The sequence below is a fragment of the Hyla sarda genome, chromosome 7 (assembly GCF_029499605.1).
Source record: "Hyla sarda isolate aHylSar1 chromosome 7, aHylSar1.hap1, whole genome shotgun sequence".
Taxonomy (NCBI): domain Eukaryota; kingdom Metazoa; phylum Chordata; class Amphibia; order Anura; family Hylidae; genus Hyla; species Hyla sarda.
In genome coordinates, this window is record NC_079195.1 from 111757596 (window position 1) to 111784670 (window position 27075).

General features: G+C 46.7%; 1 long non-coding RNA gene across 1 annotated transcript in view; it reads right to left on the reverse strand.

The window, feature by feature from the left end:
* Nucleotides 1-1215: 1215 nt before the first annotated feature.
* LOC130282330 (uncharacterized) overlaps nucleotides 1216-27075 on the reverse strand; it is a 46246-nt gene continuing 20386 nt past the window's right edge. The window contains exons 2-5 of the long non-coding RNA XR_008846344.1: nucleotides 18887-18959; nucleotides 11807-11879; nucleotides 4936-5008; nucleotides 1216-2059 (exon numbers count right to left, since the gene is read on the reverse strand). This is a non-coding gene — a long non-coding RNA (uncharacterized LOC130282330). The remainder of the gene's footprint in view (nucleotides 2060-4935; nucleotides 5009-11806; nucleotides 11880-18886; nucleotides 18960-27075) is intronic.

The window sequence follows — 27075 nt, forward strand, 5'->3', positions numbered from 1 at the left end:
TCGCACCGGGGCCCTGAGGTTTCTAGCTACACCCCTGCCTATAACTCTTATTTTTCTGTATATAGGGATATATGAGGCAATGATCTGTAGTTTTTTTCAGTACCAATCTTGTTCAGATTGGACTTTTTGATCATTTTTTTAAATTAATTTTTATATATGAAGTGACCAAAACTCAGCAATTCTGGACAAATGATTGATGTCATTCCAAAGCAAAATTGGTGGCAAAAAATACAAGCCCTCATATAGTTCTGTAGGATTTTTAAAAGATGAGGAGGAAAAAAAACTGTGCAAAAGTGCAAAAATGAAAAAGCCCTGAGTCCTATATTAAAGTTTTCTCACCATTTTAAGTCCCTATAGGGGACTGTCACATGAGACCTTTTGTTTGCAAACACTGAACAATGCTATACTATAGCAGAGCATTGATCAGTGTTATTGGTGTTCTATTTATACAGGCTGCCTATATTCTTGGAGCGCCAATCTGACGGCACTGAGCCAGGTAGGGCCCCTTCAGCCTTCCTCTCAGCTGATTGAGACTCTGTGATTTTGCCACTGTGGTCCTAATCAGCTTCCCTAACTGACTAGCACAGGGTGGTTTTAGGCTAAACCACGCCCTCATGTTATGAATACAAGGGGTTATTGCCATCTGCCCCTATGGTAACAACATGTGCCCTCATCACACCCCGCTACCACAGTTGAAGAGGGTGTCTCCAGCTGTTGCAAAACTACAACTTCCAGCATGCTGGAGTCGCCCTGGATAGGAAACATTGATCTATGTCCAATATCTATTCCCTATCTATCTATCTATCTATCTCAGTGTTTCCCAACTAGGGTGCCTCCAGCGGTTGCAAAACTACAACTCCCAGCCTGGGAGTCGTAATTTTGCAACAGCTGGAGGCAACCTGTTCAGGAAACACTGATCTATGCCCTAAATAGATAGATAGATAGATAGATAGATAGATAGAAAAGAAGGTAGAAGCACACCATAAGAGAAATAGTAAGTGGGTGCAAATCAGCTCCAAATTCACATAGAAGAAAAAGGCTGCTTGCTAGAAGCTGAAACATTGCCTTGTACTTGTGATGGAAAAAACACTACCCACAATTTTCCACTACCCTTCGAGTGCTGCAGTGATCTTTTTCTTCATCTATCTGTCTATCTATCTATCTATCTATCTATCTATCTCAGTGATAGAAATAAGATTACTAATCCTCCATGTACCCGCATTGTTTTGATAACTGTTGCCCTTGGTTACGACCCACTATGGCGGGGGTAACACATGATCAGTTCACCTGCAGTCTCCTAAAGGTAATGGCAGTTTGTCTCCACTGAGCTTATAAGTAAGGGGGATTGTGGGAAAGTGTGTGCTCTGTTGCCTGGCAACAGTAGGGTTAGAGCTCAGAGAGGAAACTACTTGATCAAATCCATGGGGGAGAAGAACTCTACAGGGATATAAGTTATTTTCCTTAAAAACAGCACATTTGTTCCCCTTTCCATATATGTATGGGGCACACATTTGATTTTACCAAATTTGCTCTCTGGGACAATCCTGTTAAAGAGAATTCAATGTATGCATTTCTTTTTATGATTCAGTATTAATAGTCATACATGAAATCCAGCATTATAATAGTGAAATATACATTCAGCCTAAATTCTTATTTTAGGTTATAACAGGAGGTCATATTAAAGGTCAGAGAACTCATATTACTTCCCTGTCACCCCCCATTAGACTTAATATACCCATACAGTACTTACACCCCAACTTTTTGTGTAATAAAATTGAATAAACAATATATACTTGGTCATTTGGGAACATCAGCAAAGTGTCTAGTTAAATAATTAGATTTAATACAATTAACATTATGATTTTGACACATTATATTCATTAGATCTAGTCATCATTTGCAAGTCTAGAATTCTAGATGTATTCTGAGCAATATTTAGGATTTCTGTACCTCTCCTGTGTCATCTTGTCCTTTTCCTCATCTCCTGCTCTTTATGTGCACTCCCTCTGATAGCTTAGGCCTGGACTGTACTAGTGGCTGGTACAGATAGCTCCATACACTTGATGATGTCACATGTGTGATGTCATAAGGGAAGATTAACAAAGAAAGCCAGTAAGGCCACTGTATGATTTTATATTGTTAATTTCAATGGGATCTGTTAGGCTTCCATTGTGATATCTAACATTTTACAAGACAAAATATTAACCTGTTGGGGACGGTGGGCGTACAGGTACGCCCTTGCATCATGATACTTAACGATGATAGGGCATACTAGTACACCCTCCGTATTTCCGATCCCTGCTGCTCACTGGCCAGTGATCAGAACGGGACTACTGCTATCTATCAGCAGCCATCCCGGCACATCGCCTAGGGGGATCCTGAGACCATGAGCGTCGTGATTCGCCGGTCAATTTTGACCGGCAAATCATGTTTTTTCCAGGCTAATCGGGTCTCTGGTGACCTGATGGCCCAGAAAATAAGGGTGATCGGGGTGCCACCTCCTCCTATCTCCTACCATTGGTCAGTCAGGACTGATCGACCAATCACAGGAGGGGGTGGGAGGGAATAAAGTTCAGATCCCCCGCTCTGCCTGCCCATGGAAGTCCAGGTAGTTCTGTAAGATCTGGCCCTTCAGATGTTGCAGAACTACAACTCCCAGCATGCCTGGACAGTCCTGGCATGCTGGGAGTTGTAGTTTTGCAACATCTGGAGGGGCAGAGTTTGGAGACCACTCTACAGTGGTCTCTAAACTATAGACCTCCAGATGTTGCAAAGCTACAATTCCCAGCATGCCCAGACATGCTGGGCATTGTAATTCTGCAACATCTGGCCCTTCAGATGTTGCCAATCTACAACTCCCATCATGCCTGGACAGTCTGGGTACGATTTTTTTTTTTTACATTAACATGCTGGTGTTCTCCTATACTTTTTATTTTCACAAGGATGTAAAAGGAGAAAAAGACCCCCAAAATTTGTAAAACAATTTCTCGATAGTACGGAAATACCCCATATGTGGACGCAAAGCGATCTGTGGGCGCACGACATGGCTAAAGAGTGAGAGAGCACATGTACAATTGAAGCCTAAATTGGTGATTTGCACAGGGGTGGCTTCTGACATAAACGTTAAAAAAACACACCACATGTTATCCCTTTTTGGAAACTACACCCCTTAAGGAATGTAACAAGGGGTGCAGTGAGAATTTACACCCCACAGGTGTCTAAAAGATTTTTGGAACAGTGGTCCGTGAAAATTTTAAATGTAATTTTTTTGCACAGGCCATTGTTCCCAAAATCTGTGCCAGTGGGGTGTAAATGCTCAATGCACCCCTTGCTACATTTCTTGAGGGGCGTAGTTTCCAAAATGGGGTTACTTGTGGGGGGGGGGGGGTTTCCGCTGTTCTGGCACCATTGGGGCTGTGTAGAGGTGACATGGCCCCCCGACTTCGATTCCAGCCAAATCCTCTCTCCAAAATCCCAAAGTTCCTCCTTCCCTCCTAAGCCCTCTGTTGCGCTCGCACAACACTTTACATCCACATATGGGGCATTTCCAGAATCGAGAGAAATTTGGTGTGCTTTTGTGTGCTTTTTCTCTATTAACCCCTTGTAAAAATGAATAATTAGGGGTTGCACCAGCATTTTTTTTTATTTTTTTTATTAAAAATGTTTTAGTAAACAATAAACAAAACAAGACAGAAAGTCATAAGGATGAATGGATAAACTCGAAAACATAGTATCCCTCAGAACAGAGCAGGAATCCCCCGACCAGGTACATACATCTTCCCATGGACCACATATCTCCCGCCCTAACAGGGCCAGATTAAGGCTGCCTGGAAGACGGAGCACTTTACTATGATGCCCCCCCCCCCCCCGACAGTTCCCCCACTTTAGGTGCAGTATAGTTCCCCCACATTAGGTTGTAGTTCCCCCAGATTAGGTGCAGTACAAGTCCCCGCACATTAGGTTGGCAGTACAATTCCCCCCCACATTAGGTTGGCAGTACACGTCCCCGCACATTAGGTTGGAAGTACAAGTCCCCGAACATTAGGTTGGCAGTACAAGTCCCTGCACATTAGTTGTGCAGTGCAGTTCCCCCACATTAGGTGTGCAGTACAGACCCCCACATTAGGTGTGCAGTACTGTTCCCCCACATTAGGTGCAGTACAGTTCCCCACATTAGGTGCAGTACAGTTCCCCCACATTAGGTGCAGTACAGTTCCCCCACATTAGGTGCAGTACAGTTCCCCCACATTAGGTTGGCAGTATAGTTCCCCACATTAGGTGCAGTATAGTCCCCCATATTAGGTTGGCAGTATAGTTACCCACATTAGGTTGGCAGTATAGTCCCCCACACTAGGTTGGCAGTTTAGTCCCCCACATTAGGTGCAGAATAGTTCCCCACATTACGTGCAGTATAGTTCCCCACATTAGGTGCGATATAGTCCCCCACATTAGGTGCAGTATAGTTCCCCCACATTAGGAGCAGTATAGCTCCCCCAAATTAGGTGCAGTATAGTTCCCCACATTAGGTGCAGTATACTTTCCCCACATTAGGTGCAGTATAGTTTCCCCAAATTAGGTGCAGTATAGTTTGCCCACATAAGGTGCAGTATAATTCTCCAAATTAGGTGCAGTATAGTTACCCACATTTTGTCAAAAACTAAGCAAAAACCTTAATAAATCTTTCTGATTAAAAAAATAAAAATATTGTTAAAGGGGATTCCTACAAATAAAAAACAGAGACTAAGGATCATAAATGTTCCAAATCTCTGTACCTGAGACAAGGTTGTGTTATATAAGAAGCTGTTCATAGACGATATACTTATTAACAACACATATTACATCTTCATGTATAAGGGAGAGACTAAAACATCTCTACAGGTCTAGATTTTACATCTAGCCTGATCGTTATCAGTAATTAATATAAATATTAATTACCTGTCTCGTGGTTCCTTTCTTGCAGCTGATGAGGGTACATGTCACGTTCACCTTCTCACCGGGCATCAGTCACCTGTAAAAAGACACCGGTATGATAACATGCTCCTTATACATGCTACAGACGCTAATATATATAACACTCTAGAGCCAGAACTACTTATCTCAGGGATTATGAAACCACATAAGAAAAGGGAACACAAAATGAATAAATAAAGGAACACATTGGGATCTAGATTATTATTTTATCTTACTTAAAATATTTTGTACATTTTAAATACTTTTTTTTAATAAAATATTTTATCTAATTTTTTTTATAATATATAAAACAGTTAATCATGTAATAGGAATGTATGCCCTTTAATTCTGAAAGTGTGGGGGGGGGGGGGGGGGCGTTGAATTATTTTATTAATTGTTTTACCCCTCTGTCCACCCTCTTTTATTCCCCTTGTCATCCTTGTCCACCCCTCACCCCTGTTAACTGTCGCTGCCCCGTCTCCCATGTCCACCCCCATTTCTCCCGAGTCCACCCTCTTGTCATCAATGTCTACCTTGGCCAACCCTTTCCAACCCCTGTTACCTATGTTCACCATCTCCGTCCACCCCTCTGACAACCCCCAACCCCCCCCCCCCCACATCTACCTCTCTGTCACCCATGTCCATTCCCTATTCTCCCCTCTGTCCCTTTGTCACTCCTATCCACCCTTATTTTACCCCCTTGTCACCCTTGTCCACCCCTCTAACCCCCTGTCTCCCATGTACACCCTCCTGTCATCCATGTCCACCTTGGCCACCCCTATGTCACCCATGTTCACCCCCCCCCCCCGACCCCCCATTCTCCACCCCACTGGCCACAACCTTGTCACCTATGTCCATCTGTTCTGTCCCTTTGTCACCCTTGTCCACCCCTCTGTCACCCCCTACACCCACCTGTAACCCATCTACACTCTTCTACACCCATCACCCTAGTCTTTCTCCTTCAACCTATTTACATTTCCTTCCCCACAAATATATATAATATTAAAATATATAATCACGGATTTGCTGACCCACCATGTTGGCCTGTATTTGTTATTTTCCATTCTGCGATGATTGTTGCTCTTTTGGCCTATGTGTCGATATTATATGACCCAGTATTCACTTTCTGTACATGATGCGCTGCACTGGAGTTTTTGTTTTACTGTTTACTTTCAATAAAACATGTTTTGAATATATAAAAAAATATATATAATCACCACAGCCCAAGTTGCCTAACTTTAGACCCCTACATAATATAATCTAAAAATGCCTCATATCAAATTTCCATGTCAGATGTTTCCCATCCTCCACTCTTTCTTGTGCTCTAATACAATGCTAACTCCCCTCCTGAGCTCTAATACAATGCTAACTCCCTAATCAAATACACTGCAGACCCCCCACTAATACAATGCCGACCCCCTCCCCCTGTTATACTGCTGATCCCCTCCCCCTAATACACTGCTGTTCCCCTCCTCTCCCATCCCCCCTAATACACTGCTGTTCCCCTCCCCTCCCCCTAATGCTGACCCCCTTCCTCTCCCATCCCCCCAATACACTGCTGACCTCCCTCCCATTCCCCTAATACACTGCTGATCCCCCTCCCATCCCCCTAATACAATGCTGATCCACCCTCCCCCTAATACCATGCTGATCTCCTCTCCCCCTAATACAATGTTGATCCCCTCTCCCCCTAATACAATGCTGATTCCCCCATCCCCCTAATACAATGCTGATTTCCCCATCCCCCTAATACAATGCTGATTTCCCCATCCCCCAATACAATGCTTATTCCCCCATCCCCTTAATACAATGCTGACCCCCCTCCCTTTCCATCCCCCAAAAACCCTGCTGCCATCCCCCTAATACACTGCTGATCCCTCCTCCCATCCCCCCTAATACAATGCTGATCCACCCCTCCCCCTAATGCAATGCTGATCCACCCGGCCCCCCTAATACACTGCTGTATCCCTCCCCTGTTCCCCTCCACTTAATACAATGCTGCCCCCCCCCACCAGGGCCAGATTAAGGCTGCCTGGAAGACGGAGCACTTCCTTATAATGCCCCCCCGACAGTTCCTTCACATTAGGTGCAGTATAGTTCCCCCACATTAGGTTGTAGTTCCCCCAGATTAGGTGCAGTATAAGTCCCCGCACATTATTGTTGGCAGTACAAGTCCCCGCACATTAGATGTGCAGTACAGTTCCCCCACATTAGGTGTGCAGTACAGTTCCCCCACATTAGGTGTGCAGTACAGTTCCCCCACATTAGGTGCAGTACAGTTCCCCCACATTAGGTGCAGTACAGTTCCCCCACATTAGGTGTGCAGTACAGTTCCCCCACATTACGTGTGCAATACAGTCCCCCCACATTAGGTGTGCAGTACAGTTCCCCCAGATTAGGGGCTGTATAGTTCCCCCATATTAGGTGCAGTACAGTTCCCCCAGATTAGGTGCAGTACAGTTCCCCCACATTAGGTGCAGTACAGTTCCCCCACATTAGGTGCAGTACAGTTCCCCCACATTAGGTTCAGTACAGTTCCCCCACATTAGGTGTGCAGTACAGTCCCCACACATTACGTGTGCAATACAGTCCCCCCACATTAGGTGTGCAGTACAGTCCCCCCACATTAGGTGCTGTATAGTTCCCCCATATTAGGTGCAGTACAGTTCCCCCACATTAGGTGCAGTACAGTTCCCCCACATTAGGTGCAGTACAGTTCGACCACATTAGGTTGGCAGTATAGTTCCCTCACATTAGGTGCAGTATAATTCCCTCACATTAGGTGCAGTATAGCTTCCCTACATTAGGTGCAGTATAGTCCCCCACATTAGGTTGGCAGTATAGTTCCCCACATTAGGTTGGCAATGTAGTTCCCCACATTAGGTTGGCAGTATATTCCTCCACACTAGTTTGGCAGTATAGTCCTCCACACTAGTTTGGCAGTATAGTCTTCATCATTAGGTGCAGTATAGTTCCCCACATTACGTGCAGTATAGTTCCCAACATTAGGTGCAGTATTGTCCCCCACATTAGGTGCAGTATAGTTCCCCCACATTAGGTGCAGTATAGTTCCCCCACATTAGGTGCAGTATAGCTCCCCCACATTGGGTGCAATATAGTTCCCCACATTAGATGCAGTATACTTTCCCCACATTAGGTGCAGTATAGTTCCCCCACATTAGGTGCAGTATAGTTCCCTCACATTAGGTGCAGTATAGTCCCCCACATTAGGTGCAGTACAGTTCCCCCACAGACATTCAGCCTTCAGCCATATACAGTGTATGGCTGGAGGCTGTATGCCTGTTTACTGCCCCACTTCAATATTCCGACCTCCACTCCGGGGTCACAATCTACTGCTATGGCCTATGGGCCACAGCAGTAGGTCCCTGGACCGGAGGTTGGATGGTCGGAACACTGAAGGTGACGTGCCGCTGGTCACTTACCATGCGCGTATGTCCTCCTCACTGCTCCGCTCTGCTCTGTTACTATGGGCGCACGCACGAGATGTCAGTGACGTCCCTGCTTGCACTACCTGCCGGAGGCCCATGCGTTTTTGAAGTTAACGCAGGGCCGCAGAGAGGTAACCGGGGCATCCTTGTGTCCTGAAAAGATTTTTCAGGACACAGGGATGTCCCTAATGTGACGTGTGCCCCCTGCGGGCACAGGGTCCGGAGCAGGCGCTCCATAAGCGCCAATGATGATCCGGCCCTGGCGGCCGCCGGATGGGGACAAAAATGCAGCCACATCTCAAAGCGGCCCCAGGGCCTGTGGCCCAACGGGAAATTTCCCGGTAGGCCAGTCCGGCCCTGCCCCTATGTTACCCATGTACACTCCTCTACACCCCCAACACCCCTCTGTCACCCATATACACCACTTTATCACCCATGTACACTCCTCTACACACCTGTACACTCCTCTACACACCTTAGCTCTAATACAAAGCTAACTCCCTAATCAAATACACTGCAGACCCCCCCACTAATTCACTGCAGATTCCCTCCCCCTAATTTACTACACCCCCCCCCTAATACACTGCTGTTCCCCTCCTCTCCCATCCCCCCTAATACACTGCTTTTTCCCTCCCCTCCCCTAATGCTGACCCCCTTCCTCTCCCATCCCCCCTAATACACTGCTAATCCCCCTCCCATCCCCCTAATACACTGCTGATCCCCCCTCCCATCCCCCCTAATACAATGCTGATCCCTTCTCACTTAATACAATGCTGATCCACCCTCCCCCTAATACCATGCTGATCGCCCCTCCCCCTAATACAATGCTGAACCCCTCTTCCCCTAATACAATGCTGATCCCCATTCCGCCTAATACAATGCTGATTCCCCCATCCCTCTAATACAATGCTGATCTCCCCATCCCCCTAATACAATGCTTATTCCCCCATCCCCCTAATACAATACTGATCACCCCTTCCCCCTAATACAATGCAGACCCCCTCCCCTTCCATCCCCCCAAAACACTGCTGCCATCCCCCCTAATACACTGCTGATCCCCCTCCCATCCCCCTAACACACTGTTGATCCCCCTCCCATCTCCCCTAATACATTTCTGATCCACCCCTCCCCCTAATACAATGCTGATTCCCCCCAGCCCCCCTAATACACTGCAGTATCCCACCCCTGTCCCCCTCCACTTAATACAAAGCTGCCCCCCCCCCCCCCGGGCCAGATTAAGACTGCCTGGAAGACGGAGCACTTCATTATGATGCCCCTTCCCCCGACAATTGCCCCGCATTAGGTGCGGTATAGCTCCACCACATTAGGTTGTAGTTCCCCCAGATTAGGTGCAGTATAAGTCCCCGCACATTAGGTTGGCAGTACAAGTCCCCACACATTAGGTGGGCAGTACAGTTCCCCCACAATAGGTGTGCAGTACAGTTCCCCCACATTAGGTGTGCAGTACAGTTCCCCCACATTGTACATTGCGACTCTCTCCCCTCTTTTTTTTCTTTACTCTTCAACTTTGGTAGGGGTGCCACGCAAATTTTTTGTCAGTGTTCTTATTCACAGTAATATTCTTATTAAGTGTTTTTCTAGTTTGATTAACCCTGATGGTCGCTTTGTGTGCCTTTATGGCGAATTTTGCCATGTGCCTTTTATATTGGCTGCAATATATCCCTCCCCCATATTCTAGTGATGTATTAAGGATGGTGGTGTCCTTTGTCTCTTCCCTGCCAGATGTGCTCCTTCTTCCGGTAGGAGATTTCAATAATCTTTTGAATCCGTCCATAGATTAATTTGGGTGTAGAGGGGCCCCTATAGAGTCTTCTGTTACCGGTCTGACTAGGTTTGTAGAGGAAGCTGGGTGGGTTGACTTATGGAGTCGGTGCAATTCTGCAGGTAGGCAGTATTCCTGCTACTCTAGTTCCCATGGTACTCTGTCACGTATTGATTTAGCGCTGGGTAATGACCTGTTCTTCCCATGGGTGGCGTTGGTGGAATATCTCCCCTTTCATTTATTGGATCATTCTCCTATTCATGTACACCTTAACTTCAGTTCTTGTTGGGGTCCTTGTGGCATCTTAATCCCTTCTGGTTTCAGGTACCCACAATAGGCCACACCCTGGTAGCGGATATTGAATCTTTCCTGGAAATTAATTGTGGCTCAGCTTCGCTGGGGGTAGTGTGGGATTCTCTGAAGGCTTTTGTCCGGGGTGTCCATGGCCATTCTCTTTCTCTGCAATGGTGCTGGGTCTCTGGTGCAGGAAGATGCAAAAATTCTTGGTGTGTTGGTCTCCTTTTATGAGGAGACGTATTCCTCCAAATTGTTTTATGATGATGTTACTGTGTATCAATTTGATTCCTCTATCCCGGTGGCAGCCCTGTCGCAGACCCAGAGAGACTTCCTGAACATACTTTGAGAGAGTTGGAGGAGGCCCTGGGTAATTTGCAAAATCACCAAGTCATCAGGGGTGGATGGGCTACCCAATGAATATCTTAAACAATATAGTGATTTACTGCTTCATTAGTTACTAGTAGTTCTGCAGGCTGCTGAAGTTGAGAGGGGCTTAACTTCTTCTATGTCAGAGGCATTATTATAGTACTATTGCTGAAGCCTGGGAAAGATTCACTTTTGGTGGGTTCTTACCGACCAATCTCAATGTTGTGTTCAAATATTAAACTTTTGCGTCATATGGGCTTCGGTCTTCAATTTCTGAAATGGGTTCAGTTGTTATACGCGGCTCCAGGGCCAGAATCAGGACTAACGGTCTACTCTCCCACTCTTTTCCCCTGGGTAGAGGCATGCGCCAGGGGTGTCCACTGTCCCCTTTTCTTTTTGCTATAGCCATAGAAACCCTGGCCGTGTTGTTCGATCATCATTTTTCTTTTTCTTAATTTCCTTCCCTTATAGCCTGGTTTAATATTCTCCTACTCCTAATGTGTATTCCAACGCTTATCTTTTTCTTTTCTTTTTTGGTAACTGCTACATAGGGTTATAACATGGTGCTCTAGTTTATATTTGTCATAAGAACCTGGAGGTAGGTGTCATTCGTGGGGGTGGTGGGAAGGGATGGGGGGTTGTTTTGATTTGTTCATGTGTGTTTTTTATGTTTTGTCAAAAACTAAGCAAAAACCTTAATAAATCTTTCTGATTAAAAAAATAAAAATATTGTGATAAGGGGATTCCTACAAATAAAAAACAGAGACTAAGGATCATAAATGTTCCAAATCTCTGTACCTGAGACAAGGTTGTGTTATATAAGAAGCTGTTCATAGACGATATACTTATTAACAACACATATTACATCTTCATGTATAAGGGAGAGACTAAAACATCTCTACAGGTCTAGATTTTACATCTAGCCTGATCGTTATCAGTAATTAATATAAATATTAATTACCTGTCTCGTGGTTCCTTTCTTGCAGCTGATGAGGGTATATGTCACGTTCACCTTCTCACCGGGCATCAGTCACCTGTAAAAAGACACCGGTATGATAACATGCTCCTTCTACATGCTACAGATGCTAATATATATAACACTCTAGGGCCAGAACTACTTATCTCAGGGATTATGAAACCACATAAGAAAAGGGAACACAAAATAAATAAATAAAGGAACACATTGGAATCTAGATTATTATTTTTTCTTACTTAAAATATTTTGTACATTTTAAAAACTTTTTTTATAAAATATTTTATCTAATTTTTTTTATAATATATAAAACAGTTAATCCTGTCATAGGAATGTATGCCCTTTAATTCTGAAAGGGGGGCGTTGAATTATTTTATTAATTGTTTTACCCCTCTGTCCACCCTCTTTTATTCCCCTTGTCATCCTTGTCCACCCCTCACCCCTGTTAACTGTCGCCCCCCCGTCTCCCATGTCCACCCCTATTTCTCCCGAGTCCACCCTCTTGTCATCAATGTCGACCTTGGCCAACCCTTTCCAACCCCTGTTACCTATGTTCACCATCTCCGTCCACCCCTCTGACAACCCCCAACCCCCCCCACATCTACCTCTCTGTCACCCATGTCCATTCCCTATTCTCCCCTCTGTCCCTTTGTCACTCCTATCCACCCTTATTTTACCCCCTTGTCACCCTTGTCCACCCCACTAACCCCCTGTCTCCCATGTACACCCTCCTGTCATCCATGTCCACCTTGGCCACCCCTATGTCACCCATGTTCACCCCCCCCCCCGAGCCTCATTCTCCAACCCACTGGCCACAACCTTGTCACATATGTCCATCTTTTCTGTCCCTTTGTCACCCTTGTCCACCCCTCTGTCACCCCCTACACCCACCTGTCACCCATCTACACTGTTCTACACCCATCACCCTAGTCTTTCTCCCTCAACCTATTTACATTTCCTTCCCCACAAATATATATAATATTAAAATATATAATCACGGATTTGCTGACCCACCATGTTGGCCTGTATTTGTTATTTTCCATTCTGCGATGATTGTTGCTCTTTTGGCCTATGTGTCGATATTATATGACCCAGTATTCACTTTCTGTACATGATGCGCTGCACTGGAGTTTTTGTTTTACTGTTTACTTTCAATAAAACATGTTTTGAATATATAAAAAAATATATATAATCACCACAGCCCAAGTTGCCTAACTTTAGACCCCTACATAATATTATCTAAAAATGCCTCATCTCAAATTCCCATGTCAGATGTTTCCCATCCTCCACTCTTTCCTGTGCTCTAATACAATGCTAACTCCCTTCCTGAGCTCTAATACAATGCTAACTCCCTAATCAAATACACTGCAGACCCCCCCCCTAATACAATGCTGACCCCCCTCCCCCTGTTATACTGCTGATCCCCTCCCCCTAATACACTGCTGTTCCCCTCCTCTCCCATCCCCCCTAATACACTGCTGTTCCCCTCCCCTCCCCCTAATGCTGACCCCCTTCCTCTCCCATCCCCCCAATACACTGCTGACCTCCCTCCCATTCCCCTAATACACTGCTGATCCCCCTCCCTTCCCCCTAATACAATGCTGATCCACCCTCCCCCTAATACCATGCTGATCTCCTCTCCCCCTAATACAATGTTGATCCTCTCTCACCCTAATACAATGCTGATTCCCCCATCCCAATAATACAATGCTGATTTCCCCATCCCCCTAATACAATGCTGATTTCCCCATCCCCCAATTCAATGCTTATTCCCCCATCCCCCTAATACAATGCTGACCCCCCTCCCTTTCCATCCCCCAAAAACCCTGCTGCCATCCCCCTAATACACTGCTGATCCCTCCTCCCATCCCCCCTAATACAATGCTGATCCACCCCTCCCCCTAATACAATGCTGATCCACCCGGCCCCCCTAATACACTGCTGTATCCCTCCCCTGTTCCCCTCCACTTAATACAATGCTGTCCGTCCCCCCCCCCCCCCCCGCCAGGGCCAGATTAAGGCTGCCTGGAAGACGGAGCACTTCCTTATGATGCCCCCCCCCGACAGTTCCTTCACATTAGGTGCAGTATAGTTCCCCCACATTAGGTTGTAGTTCCCCCAGATTAGGTGCAGTATTAGTCCCCGCACATTATTGTTGGCAGTACAAGTCCCCGCACATTAGATGTGCAGTACAGTTCCCCCACATTAGGTGTGCACTACAGTTCCCCCACATTAGGTGTGCAGTACAGTTCCCCCACATTAGGTGTAATATAGTTCCCCCACATTAGGTGCAGTACAGTTCCCCCACATTAGGTGTGCAGTACAGTTCCCCCACATTACGTGTGCAATACAGTCCCCCCACATTAGGTGTGCAGTACAGTTCCCCCAGATTAGGTGCTGTATAGTTCCCCCATATTAGGTGCAGTACAGTTCCCCACATTAGGTGCAGTACAGTTCCCCCACATTAGGTTCAGTACAGTTCCCCCACATTAGGTGTGCAGTACAGTCCCCACACATTACGTGTGCAATACAGTCTCCCCACATTAGGTGTGCAGTACAGTTCCCCCAGATTAGGTGCTGCATAGTTCCCCCATATTAGGTGCAGTACAGTTCCCCCACATTAGGTGCAGTACAGTTCCCCCACATTAGGTGCAGTACAGTTCGACCACATTAGGTTGGCAGTATAGTTCCCTCACATTAGGTGCAGTATAATTCCCTCACATTAGGTGCAGTATAGCTACCCCACATTAGGTGCAGTATAGTCCCCCACATTAGGTTGGCAGTATAGTTCCCCACATTAGGTTGGCAATATAGTTCCCCACATTAGGTTGGCAGTATATTCCTCCACACTTGTTTGGCAGTATAGTCCTCCACACTAGTTTGGCAGTATAGTCTTCATCATTAGGTGCAGTATAGTTCCCCACATTACGTGCAGTATAGTTCCCAACATTAGGTGCAGTATTGTCCCCCACATTAGGTGCAGTATAGTTCCCCCACATTAGGTGCAGTATTGCTCTTCCACATTGGGTGCAGTATAGTTCCCCACATTAGATGCAGTATACTTTCCCCACATTAGGTGCAGTATAGTTCCCCCACATTAGGTGCAGTATAGTATCCCACATTAGGTGCAGTATAGTTCCCCCACATTAGGTGCAGTATAGTACCCTCACATTAGGTGCAGTATAGTCCCTCACATTAGGTGCAGTACAGTTCCCCCACAGACATTCAGCCTTCAGCCATATACAGTGTATGGCTGGAGGCTGTATGCCTGTTTACTGCCCCACTTCAATATTCCGACCTCCACTCCGGGGTCACAATCTACTGCTATGGCCTATGGGCCACAGCAGTAGGTCCCTGGACCGGAGGTTGGATGGTCGGAACACTGAAGATGACGTGCCGCTGGTCACTTACCATGCGCGTGTGTCCTCCTCACTGCTCCGCTCTGCTCTGTTACTATGGGCGCACGCACGAGATGTCAGTGACGTCCCTGCTTGCACTACCTCCCGGAGGCCCATGCGTCTTTGAAGTTAACGCAGGGCCGCAGAGAGGTAACCGGGGCATCCTTGTGTCCTGAAAAGATTTTTCAGGACACAGGGATGTCCCTAATGTGACGTGTGCCCCCTGCGGGCACAAGGTCCGGAGCAGGCGCTCCATAAGCGCCAATGATGATCCGGCCCTGGCGGCCGCTGGATGGGGACAAAAATGCAGCCACATCTCAAAGCGGCCCCAGGGCCTGTGGTCCATCAGGAAATTTCCCGGTAGGCCAGTCCGGCCCTGCCCCTATGTTACCCATGTACACTCCTCTACACCCCCAACACCCCTCTGTCACCCATATACACCACTTTATCACCCATGTACACTCCTCTACACACCTGTACACTCCTCTACACACCTTAGCTCTAATACAATGCTAACTCCCTAATCAAATACACTGCAGACCCCCCATTAATTCACTGCAGATTCCCTCCCCCTAATTTACTACAGCCCCCCCCCTAATACACTGCTGTTCCCCTCCTCTCCCATCCCCCCTAAAACACTGCTTTTTCCCTCCCCTCCCCTAATGCTGACCCCCTTCCTCTCCCATCCCCCCTAATACACTGCTGATCCCCCTCCCATCCCCCTAATACACTGCTGATCCCCCCTCCCATCCCCCCTAATACAATGCTGATCCCTTCTCACCTAATACAATGCTGATCCACCCTCCCCCTAATACCATGCTGATCGCCCCTCCCCCTAATACAATGCTGAACCCCTCTCCCCCTAATACAATGCTGATCCCCATTCCGCCTAATACAATGCTGATTCCCCCATCCCTCTAATACAATGCTGATCTCCCCATCCCCCTAATACAATGCTTATTCCCCCATCCCCCTAATACAATACTGATCACCCCCTCCCCCTAATACAATGCAGACCCCCTCCCCTTCCATCCCCCCAAAACACTGCTGCCATCCCCCCTAATACACTGCTGATCCCCCTCCCATCCCCCCTAACACACTGCTGATCCCCCTCCCATCTCCCCTAATACATTTCTGATCCACCCCTCCCCCTAATACAATGCTGATTCCCCCCAGCCCCCCTAATACACTGCAGTATCCCACCCCTGTCCCCCTCCACTTAATACAAAGCTGGGCCAGATTAAGACTGCCTGGAAGACGGAGCACTTCATTATGATGCCCCCCCCCCGACAATTGCCCCGCATTAGGTGCAGTATAGCTCCCCCACATTAGGTTGTAGTTCCCCCAGATTAGGTGCAGTATAAGTCCCCGCACATTAGGTTGGCAGTACAAGTCCTCACACATTAGGTGGGCAGTACAGTTCCCCCACAATAGGTGTGCAGTACAGTTCCCCCACATTAGGTGTGCAGTACAGTTCCCCCACATTGTACATTGCGACTCTCTCCCCTCTTTTTTTTCTTTACTCTTCAACTTTGGTAGGGGCGCCACGCAAATTTTTTGTCAGTGTTCTTATTCACAGTAATATTCTTATTAAGTGTTTTTCTAGTTTGATTAACCCTGATGGTCGCTTTGTGTGCCTTTATGGCGAATTTTGCCATGTGCCTTTTATATTGGCTGCAATATATCCCTCCCCCATATTCTAGTGATGTATTAAGGAGGGTGGTGTCCTTTGTCTCTTCCCTGCCAGATGTGCTCCTTCTTCCGGTAGGAGATTTCAATAATCTTTTGAATCTGTCCATAGATTAATTTGGGGGTAGAGGGGCCCCTATAGAGTCATCTGTTACCGGTCTGACTAGGTTTGTAGAGGAAGCTGGGTGGGTTGACTTATGGAGTCGGTGCAATTCTGCAAGTAGGCAGTATTCCTGCTACTCTAGCTCCCATGGTACTCTGTCACGTATTGATTTAGCGCTGGGTAATGACCTGATCTTCCCATGGGTGGCGTTGGTGGAATATCTCCCCTTTCATTTATTGGATCATTCTCCTATTCATGTACACCTTAACTTCAGTTCTTGTGGGGGTCCTTGTGGCATCTTAATCCCTTCTGGTTTCAGGTACCCACAATAGGCCACACCCTGGTAGCGGATATTGAATCTTTCCTGGAAATTAATTGTGGCTCAGCTTCGCTGGGGGTAGTGTGGGATTCTCTGAAGGCTTTTGTCCGGGGTGTGTTTATTAGAGACATTACCACATGTAGATTGAAGAATCAAGGAATACAGGAGTTGTTGCAATTGCAGGTGCTTTCTGCAGAGAGGGAGTTCCTTGGGAGTCCATCTGGTGCTGTTCAGGTTCACTGGCAGTCTTTGAGTACTCTACTGGATGACATCTACTGCACATGGCGGATAATAAAGGTCTTTTATAGCAGCAGCAATATTTTGAAAGTGGGGAAAGCAATGGCCGTTTATTGGCACGTATGATTCGGGTGCAGCAGGGGTCTATGGCCATTCTCTTTCTCTGCAATGGTGCTGGGTCTCTGGTGCAGGAAGATGCTAAAATTCTTGGTGTGTTGGTCTCCTTTTATGAGGAGACGTATTTCTCCAAATTGTTTTATGATGATGTTACTGTGTATCAATTTGTTTCCTCTATCCCGGTGGCAGCCCTGTCGCAGACCCAGAGAGACTTCCTGAACATACTTTGAGAGAGTTGGAGGAGGCCCTGGGTAATTTGCAAAATCACCAAGTCATCAGGGGTGGATCGACTACCCAATGAATATCTTAAACAATATAGGGATTTACTGCTTCATTAGTTACTAGTAGTTCTGCAGGCTGCTGAAGTTGAGAGGGGCTTAACTTCTTCTATGTCAGAGGCATTATTATAGTACTATTGCTGAAGCCTGGGAAATATTCACTTTTGGTGGGTTCTTACCGACCCATCTCATTGTTGTGTTCAAATATTAAACTTTTGCGTCATATGGGCTTCGGTCTTCAATTTCTGAAATGGGTTCAGTTGTTATACGCTGCTCCGGGGCCAGAATCAGGACTAACGGTCTACTCTCCCACTCTTTTCCCCTGGGTAGAGGCATGCGCCAGGGGTGTCCCCTGTCCCCTTTTCTTTTTGCTATAGCCATAGAAACCCTGGCCGTGTTGTTCGATCATCATTTTTTTTTTCTTAATTTCCTTCCCTTATAGCCTGGTTTAATATTCTCCTACTCCTAATGTGTCTTCCAATGCTTTATCTTTTTCTTTTCTTTTTTGGTGACTGCTACATAGGATTATAACATGGTGCTCTAATTTTTATTTGTCATAAGAACCTGGAGGTAGGTGTCATTCGTGGGGGTGGGGGGAAGGGATGGGGGGTTGTTTTTATTTGTTCATGTGTGTTTTTTATGTTTTGTCAAAAACTAAGCAAAAACCTTAATAAATCTTTCTGATTAAAAAAAAAAATTTTGTTAAAGGGGATTCCTACAAATAAAAAACAGAGACTAAGGATCATAAATGTTCCTAATCTCTGTACCTGAGACAAGGTTGTGTTATATAAGAAGCTGTTCATAAACGATATACTTATTAACAACACATATATCTTCATGTATAAGGGAGAGACTAAAACATCTCTACAGGTCTAGATTTTACATCTAGCCTGATCGTTATCAGTAATTAATATAAATATTAATTACCTGTCTCGTGGTTCCTTTCTTGCAGTTGACGAGGGTATATGTCATGTTCCCCTTCTCACCGGGCATCATTCACCTGTAAAAAGACACCGGTATGATAACATGCTCCTTATACATGCTACAGACGCTAATATATATAACACTCTAGGGCCAGAACAACTTATCTCAGGGATTATGAAACCGCATAAGAAAAGGGAAAAAAAATACATAAATAAAGGAACACATTGGGATCTAGATAATTTTTTCTAACTTAAAATATTTTGTACATTTTAACTACTTTTTTTATAAAATATTTTATCTAAATTTCTTTATAATATATAAAACAGTTACCGTATATACTCGAGTATAAGCCGACCCGAGTATAAGCCGAGACCCCTAATTTCAACCCAAAATCCCAGGAAAAGTTATTGACTCGAGTATAAGCCTAGGGTGGGAAATACCTCATCCCCCCCTGTCATCATCCAGACCCGTCATTAACATCCTCATCATCCCCTTGTCATCATCCCACACATCCCCCCTTCATCATCCCCTTGTCATCATCCCACACATCCCCTTATCATCCCACACATCCCCCCTTCATCATCCCCTTGTCATCATCCCACACATCCCCTTATCATCCCACACATCCCCCCTTCATCATCCCCTTGTCATCATCCCACACATCCCCCCTTCATCATCCCCTTGTCATCATCGCACACATCCCCTTATCCCACACATCCCCCCTTCATCATCCCCTTGTCATCATCCCACACATCCCCTTATCCCACACATCCCCCTTCATCATCCCCTTGTCATCATCCCACACATCCCCCCTTCATCATCCCCTTGTCATCATCCCACACATCCCCTTATCATCCCACACATCCCCCCTTCATCATCCCCTTGTCATCATCCCACACATCCCCTTATCATCCCACACATCCCCCCTTCATCATCCCCTTGTAATCATCCCACACCCCCCCCCCTTCATCATCCCCACACCCCCCCCCCCTTCATCATCCTCTTCTCATCATTCGCCCTCAGTGGTCTTCAACCTGCGGACCTCCAGAGGTTTCAAAACTACAACTCCCAGCAAGCCCGGGCAGCCATCGGCTGTCCGGGCTTGCTGGGAGTTGTAGTTTTGAAACCTCCGGAGGTCCGCAGGTTGAAGACCACTGCGGCCTTCAACATCATCCAGCCCCCTCTCACCCCCTTTAGTTCTGAGTACTCACCTCCGCTCGGCGCTGGTCCGGTCCTGCAGGGCTGTCCGGTAAGGAGGTGGTCCGGTGAGGAGGTGGTCCGGGCTGCTATCTTCACCGGGGGCGCCTCTTCTCCGCGCTTCCGGCCCGGAATAGAGCCGTTGCCTTGACAACGACGCATCTGCGTCGTTGTCAAGGCAACGTGACTATTCTGAGGCCGGGCCCGAAGCGCTTAGAAGAGGCCTCCCCGGTGAAGATAGCAGCCCGGACCACCTCCTCACCGGACCACCTCCTTACCGGACAGCCCTGCAGGACCGGACCAGCGCCGAGCGGAGGTGAGTACTCAGAACTAAAGGGGGTGAGAGGGGGCTGGATGATGTTGAAGGCCGCAGTGGTCTTCAACCTGCGGACCTCCGGAGGTTTCAAAACTACAACTCCCAGCAAGCCCGGACAGCCGATGGCTGCCCTGGCTTGCTGGGAGTTGTAGTTTTGAAACCTCTGGAAGTCCGCAGGTTGAAGACCACTGCGGGTGGGGGAGTTCACTCGAGTATAAGCCGAGGGGGGTGTTTTCAGCACGAAAAATCGTGCTGAAAAACTCGGCTTATACTCGAGTATATACGGTAATCATGTAAAAGGAATGTATGCCCTTTAATTCTGAAAGGGGGGTTGTTGAATTATTGTATTAATTGTTTTACCCCTCTGTCCCTCCTCTTTTATTCCCCTTGTCATCCTTGTCCACCCCTGACCCCTGTTAACTACCGCCCCCTGAGTCCACCCTCTTGTCATCCATGTCTACCGTGGCCAACCCTTTCCAACCCCTGTTACCTATGTTCACCATCTTCGTCCACCCCTCTGACAACCCCCAACCCCCCCCCACGTCTACCTCTCTGTCACCCATGTCCATTCCCTATTCTCCCCTCTGTCCCTTTGTCACTTCTGTCCACCCTTATTTTACCTCCTTGTCACCCTTGTCCACCCCTCTAACCCCCTGTCTCCCATGTACACCCTCCTGTCATCCATATCCACCTTGGCCACCCCTCTGTCACCCATGTTCACCCCCCCCCATTCTCCACCCCACTGGCCACATCCTTGTCACCTATGTTCATCTGTTCTGTCCCATTGTCACCCCTGTCCACCCCTCTGTCACCCCCTACGCCCACGTGTCACCCATCTACATTCTTCTACACCCATCACCCTAGTCTTTCTCCCTCATCCTATTTACAGTTCCTTCCCCACAAATATATATAATATTAAAATATATAATCACGGATTTGCTGACCCACCATGTTGGCCTGTACTTGTTATTTTCCATTCTGTGATGATTGTTGCTCTTTTGGCCTATGTGTCGATATTATATGACCCAGTATTCACTTTCTGTACATGATGCGCTACACTGGAGTTTTTATTTTATTGTTTACTTCCAATAAAACATGTTTTGAATATTTAAAAAAATATATATAATCAACACAGCCCAAGTTGCCTAACTTTAGACCCCTACATAATATAATCTAAAAATGCCTCATCTCAAATTCCCATGTCAGATGTTTCCCATCCTCCACTCTTTCCTGCGCTCTAATACAATGCTGACTCCCCTCCTGAGGTCTAATACAATGCTAACTCCCCAATCAAATCCACTGCAGACCCCCACTAATACACTGCAGACCCCCCTCCCCCTGTTATACTGCTGATCCCCTCCCCCTAATACACTGCTGTTCCCCTCCTCTTCCTTCCCCCCTAATACACTGCTGTTCCCCTCCCCTCCCCCTAATGCTGACCCCCTTCCTCTCCCATCCCCTAATACACTGCTGATCCCCCTCCCATCCCCCTAATACACTGCTGATCCCCCTCCCATCCCCCTAATACAATTCTGATCGCCCCTCCCCCTAATACAATGCTGATCCCCTCTCCCCCTAATGCAATGCTGATCCCCCTCCCCTAATACAATGCTGATTCCCCCATCCCACTAATACCATGCTGATCGCCTCTCCCCCTAATACAATGCTGATCCCCACTCCCCCTAATACAATGCTGATCCCCCCTCCCCCTAATACAATGCTGATTCCCCCATCCCCCTAATACAATGCTGATTCCCCCATCCCCCTAATACAATGCTGATCTCCCCATCCCCCAATACAATGGTTATTTCCCCACCCCCCTAATACAATACTGATCACCCCCTCCCCCTAATACAATGCTGACCCCCCTCATCTTCCATCCCACAAAAACACTGCTGCCATCCCCCCTAATACACTGCTGATCCCCCCTCCCATCCCCCCTAATACACTGCTGATCCCCCCTCCCATCCCCCCTAATACACTGCTGATCCCTCCTCCCATCTCCCCTAATACAATGCTGATACACCCCTCCCCCTAATCCTTCCCTCCCTCTAATACAATGCTGATCCCCCTCGCCCCCCTAATACACTGCTGTATCCCACCCCTGTCTTCCTCCACTTAATACAATGTTGCCCCCCCCACCCCAGGGCCAGATTAAGGCTGCCTGGAAAGCGGAGCACTTCATTATGATGCCCCCCCCCCCGACAGTTCCCTCACATTAGGTGCAGTATAGTTCCCCCACATTAAGTTGTAGTTCCCCCAGATTAGGTGCAGTGTAAGTCCCCGCACATTATTGTTGGCAGTACAAGTCCCCGCACATAAGATGTGCAGTACACTTCCCCCACATTAGGTGTGCACTACAGTTCCCCCACATTAGGTGTGCAGTACAGTTCCCCCACATTAGGTGTAGAATAGTTCCCCCACATTAGGTGCAGTACAGTTCCCCCACATTAGGTGTGCAGTACAGTTCCCCCACATTAGGTGTGCAATACAGTCCCCCCACATTAGGTGTGCAGTACAGTTCCCCCAGATTAGGTGCAGTATAGTTCCCCCAGATTAGGTGCAGTACAGTTCCCCCACATTAGGTGCAGTACAGTTCCCCAACATTAGGTGCAGTACAGTTCCCCCACATTAGGTTGGCAGTATAGTTCCCTAACATTAGGTGCAGTATGATTCCTTCACATTAGGTGCAGTATAGCTCCCCCACATTAGGTGCAGTATAGCTCCCCCACATTAGGTTGGCAGTATAGTTCCCCACATTAGGTTGGCAGTATAGTCCTCCACACTAGTTTGGCAGTATAGTCCTCCACACTAGTTTGGCAGTATAGTCTGCCACATTAGGTGCAGTATAGTTCCCCACATTACGTGCAGTATAGTTCCCAACATTAGGTGCAGTAAAGTCCGCCACATTAGGTGCAGTATAGTTCCCCCACATTAGGTGCAGTATAGCTCCCCCACATTAGGTGCAGTATAGTTCCCCACATTAGGTGCAGTATACTTTCCCCACATTAGGTGCAGTATAGTTCATCCACATTAGGTGCAGTATAGTTCCCCACATTAGGTGCAGTATAGGTGACCTACATTAGGTGCAGTATAGTTCCCCCACATTAGGTACAGTATAGTCCCCCACATTAGGTGCAGTACAGTTCCCCCTCAGACATTCAGCCTTCATCATTGGGCTGGGAATTGGTGGCGCAAAAAATAAGAGATCATATGAATTTTTAGGTGAAAGATTGAAAGAGTTATGATTTTTAAAGGTAAGAAGGAAAAAACGAAAATGCAAAAACGGAAAAACCCCGTGTCCTTAAGGGGTTAAAAATTCAAAAAAAAAAATAAAAATTGAGAAAAAAAAAGTGAAAAACACACACACTACATTTTTATTATTGTCGGCTAAATTTTTAGTGCCCTGCCCGCACACACAAATTGATCCCTGTTTAAAAATTAACACTAATTTTGTTTTGCTGGAAGTGTCTCCATCACTTTTTTGGAAAAGTATAAAAACTTTAAAAAGAATAAAAACCGCCTGCAAAAATGTCAAAGTTAAAATCCACATGGCGTTTTTCCTGGTGTTTTTTTTTTTTACTTCCATAGACTTCTATGGGAGAAAAACGCCATGATTTCAGGGGAAAAAAACACCATAGGCTCAACATTCTGCGATTTCGCATAACTGCCAAGGAGCTGAAAAAGAGTGGGAAAAAAAAACGCCAAACTAAAAAACGCTAAGTGCAAAAATAATTTTGCGATTTCTCATTGATTTACAGCTAACAGCGTTTTTTGGCCGATATATTGCCATACAGCAGAAAAAAACAAGTGGAATTCCAGCCTTACTATGTCACAGACACAAAGATATTTAGACATTTAGGTGCTTTTGCCTTTACATGTATGCAACACTACAAATATGAATATACAATACTTCCACCCCATCTCTTTGTGTAATAGAATTGAATAGACAGCATATACTTGGTCAATTGTAAACATCAGCAAAGTGTATAGTTAACTAATTAGATTGAAAACAATTTACATTAATATTTTGACACATTATATTTAGAGATGAGCGAATCGAATCTGACGAACCCGAATTTTATTGAATTTCAGGAAAAATTCGATTCTGATCGAATACGAACTTCGCTGTGATTCGATCGCACGAATCGATTTATTAAACTCCATTTTCCTGCGTTCTAGGCTGTTTTAGACCTATGATGGCGGCTCCACATGTCAGTACATGGGGCAAGGCACCATGGGAGGGCGGGAAGCTGGCGCGGGAATCAAGGTAGGCGGGCTGACCCTGAATCACATGTCAGATGCAGCCTATCAGTGTTCACTGACCACTGTGATGTCACAGCCCTATATAATCGGCAGCCATCTTCCTTCTGGTCATATCTTCTCCACACGAGATAGGGAAAGGAAGTGACTGCACGTCTGTATGCTGATCGCATACAACGGCGTTATACAGCATTCAACCGCTACGAGTAGCAGTGAAATCAGCATTAGGGAAAGATACAGGGCACAGTGTTGCTGCAGTTCTGACCGAGAGCGATTCTAGCAAAACCTCGTATTCTCATTACTCAATATAGCAGGCATAGAGGTGCTGCATAGCAGTCACCTGCGTCATAGATCTCACAGCTGTTTTACCTGTATTGAGCATCTAATCTCCTCTTTTTTCAGCCCAATTGAGTTTTTTCTGTTGCTCCACAAATCTGATTCTCACAATTGTGTGACAGAGTGCAATTTAGGGCTTAATCCACTGTAAAAAAAAATTCTGTGGTGCTGCCCAGTTGGGTCCTGCTGCTGTTCAGAAATAAGTCATATTAGTGTGGACTTTAGTGCCTTTTTACCATTTTTCACCTGTTACTCTGTCTCTGTGCTAAATTCCACACGTTATACACCTGCCGGTGTAAAAAAAGTATTTCCTGCGTACAAATGCGCTTAACAGTGCCCTTATCATTGCAAAGGGCCTACATACAAGCAAATAGCGTACCATATACCACCTTTTTTTCTGTCTCTGTGCTAAATTCAGTGTTATACCACATGTTATATACCTGCCGGTGTATTAAAGAAAAAAAAAAGTTTTTCCTGTGTACAAATACGCTTAACAGTGGCCTTATCATTGCAAAGGGCCTACATACAAGCAAATAGCGTGCCATATACTACCTTTTTTTCTGTCTCTGTGCTAAATTCAGTGTTATACCACACGTTATACACCTGCCGATGTATTAAAGAAAAAAAAGTTTTTCCTGCGTAGAAATACGCATACCAGTGTGCTCATCATTGTAAAGGGCATACATACAACAAAGGAGTGTACTATTTAGTAACTGATATTCTGTCTAGGGCCTATATACTGTGAAAGGACAGCCGTAAGTAATCGCCTGCTGCTGTTCTAGACAAATACCGTTTAAAGAGTAGTGTGGCGTATTGTAATACCCTCATAAACGCATTAAGTATGTCAGGCAGGGAAGTGCCAGGGTGTGCACAGAGAAGGGGCAGAGGCCTACATACGTCAGGCAGAGTTGGCAGCAGACTTGGGGCGAGTGGCAGCAGGAGTCGCAGCAATAGGCCTGAGCTCCCGTTAACACCCAGCGGTCGTGTCGTCGACCCATCTCTCCTCGTCAATTGGTTTGCACACTCATCCCCATCTTCACAAGTGACATCTGACAACCCCAGTCAAGAGTCGGTGGGTTCCTCAGACACAACCCTCAGTTGGCATGGCCCGGGAGCAGTCCCCGTAATCCCATTGCCTTTGTCCTATGCTGTTCCCTCTCCCAAAGAAGTATCTCATGCTTTGGGTTCAGCTCCACTATTTAGTGAGGACGATGTAATAGAGGACAGTCAGCAGCTAATGGGCAGCCAAGAATGTGAGGAGACATGCGTTGCTTGCTCCGCAAGGCGGCCAAGTAGTTATGCGGAGAGTGACGTGGGAGGCGGTGTTTCAATTGTTCAGGGTCCTGAAGTAGACACTGTTCTGGAACACGAGGAGGACATCAGTGACGTGCACACATCTTTTGATCATGATGAAGCCAATCGCAATTGGGAGCCGGGTGCAGAAGCCGGGGCTTCATCATCATCAGGAGAAGAGATTTGCTCTTTGTTTATGAGGCAGCAAGGCGGTAGCACGGTTGGCAATCAGCGTGGTGGTGGCAGTAGTGGAAATTCAGGAGCCAAACGTGCCAGGGGGAGACCACCTGCTTCGCGGCAAGCTACCATTCTGGGAGGTAGTGGAACAGGGGTTCCTGGAGACGGCGCCAATAGCAGTCAAATAGTGCGGACTGCGGGTGGGAAAAAGAGCTACTCTGTGGTGTGGTTGTTCCTCATAAAGAATCCGGAGGACCTTAGCGTAGTCACATGCAAAATCTGTCGGCAGAAAGTGAAGCGTGGCCAGGGTCCCAATCTTGGCACCACGGCCCTGCGTCAACACATGATTTGCCACCATAAAGCGGCCTGGGATAACCGTGGCTCCGATGTAGTGGTCCAGCCTGCCGCATCACCCAGCGGCCATTCGCTCCCTCCGTCATCCAGCCAAGGCTCCACCACCTCAGCTGAAGGGAGCATTGTGTCAAACCCTCCTTCTGGCGCTCCTGCTTCTTCCACTTTTTGTCAGCCATTCCGCCAACAATCGATCGGCGAAGCCATGTCCAAGAGACAAGAGTATGCGCCCACTCATCCAACGGCGCAGAAGTTGAAT